Here is a 1,874-nt window from a genome sequence, read left to right as displayed (position 1 = left end):
GTCATTTTACCCCAAGTCTTGTAAAATTCAAAGATTCTGGAGTTGTTGCAGTCTGTTCAATGTCCACATACTTATGTGACTAAAACTGGCTTTATTTATACTTGCATCATTCATTGTATATATATGACAGCAGAAGAATAGTTATTGACTTTAAGAAATATTGGATAAAATTCCTGTGTTCTAATGGTGGTTTTCTCTCTTCAGAAACATATAACGAATGTAAGAAGTGATAAGCAAAGAAATACAAGAGTGACTGGTTTGGCTAGTAGCATTAAGTGGAAAAGCGAGACTCTTGAACTGACCTAGAAGCTAATGATATAAAAGTAAAGAACAGGGAGATATGAATGGAGTGAAATTTGGTAGATTACTGTAGATAATGTTGCAAATACTGAGGCAAAATTGCATGAACCAAAAAGAGCTCACTTTGCTACCTCTAATTATTCATTTGTATTTCCTAGTTGAGTAAGTCAGGTTTACTTTTGGGAGTAAATGCTATTCACGGAGAGCAAAGACTCCAAAGCTGAGCCCTAGGTATAACAATTAAAAGGTAAGGATTTCTGTTCTGGACAGACTTATTTGATACTTGGCTTTCATCCAAAAAGAAGTGGGGACAAGATGCAAGACTGTGAAATATATGACAGAGTATCACCACTACAGAGCGATACAGTAGACTGCAAACAAAATAAATGTCACTTGGCAGGGAAATTGTATGGAGAAAAGGATGCAGGATTCAAAGAGTGGTATAAAGTCTATCTCAGAGATACCATGAAAGATTGTTTGCAGACAGTAAGTCAGAAAATAAATTTTGGAGTGCAGAGTCAGAAAAACTGTGAATGCCAAGTTGATAAAGAATGATCCAAAGGTTCAAAACTAGCTGATAAGTCAAGGATAACAAAAGAAGAAGCAAGACCTTTGGATTGAACCACAAGCCAATCATTAATTCCCTTCTAAAAGGCTATCTGAGTAGAATGACCTGAGCAAAGACAGCAGAACCTAGCACTAAAAACTTAAGAACAAGCAGCATAAACCTTAGGTCCTAGAAAGACACCAGGTTAGAAGGAAACTGGTTGGTAACTTGGACCAAAAATTGCATCAAGAAAAGGATTTTGATTTTTTTGAACCAAGAGGGAGGAACAGCTTTTTGAAGTAAGAGAAGATGAAACTAGAGATAAGATTAGTGTTGATGAGTCATAATACAGACTTAGACAAGCTGATACAAATTCGTGGTTCGCATTTGGTGTGGAACAAGACAAAGCATATTCAGCAGCCTGTCAGTTAAAAATAATTCATTCTAGTCCAAAGAGTATTTCATCTTATTCTGCTGATGCCATGCTGAATGTCATTTGCCCTGGTCTGCCTTGTTCACTAAGCTCCCAACTCTGCATACTCTTGACTCGCGCATGTAACTAGGTCTGCGGAGAGAAACGGCCCACGTTGGCCTGGCGAGGACCAAGGTGCCGTGTTAATATACCTGTGCGTGTGTAAGTGTAGGCAAAGCTAATTGCAGTTTCAACACGCGCTGACGGGAGGCTCCGCAGGCTCCCCGCCACTCCCAGGGTGAACTGGGTCAGCTAACACGTGCTGAAGCTACACCTGACTTGTCCACACCAGGGCCCTAGCGCGGGTGAAATGAGTGGCGGGGATTGTGGACGCGGCTGGTGAGTGCAGGCGGAGGCTGCGGTGATGAAATGCTTTGCCAGGCTCGGCCTCACCTCAGCCGGGTCCTGCCCACGTCCCACCCCGGGGACCGCTGGCAGCGTGCCGCACGTGCCAGGGCAGGGGGAGCCGCGAGGCGCGCGACGGAGCGCGGGGCTTCCCTCAGCAAAGTCCCCGCAGCGCAGCCCGGCGCCGCGGCGGAGCTGGGGTGGGGTCGG

This window comes from Alligator sinensis, unplaced genomic scaffold (genome assembly GCF_000455745.1).
Source record: "Alligator sinensis unplaced genomic scaffold, ASM45574v1 scaffold476_1, whole genome shotgun sequence".
Taxonomy (NCBI): Eukaryota; Metazoa; Chordata; order Crocodylia; family Alligatoridae; genus Alligator; species Alligator sinensis.
This window is presented reverse-complemented; position numbering follows the sequence as displayed.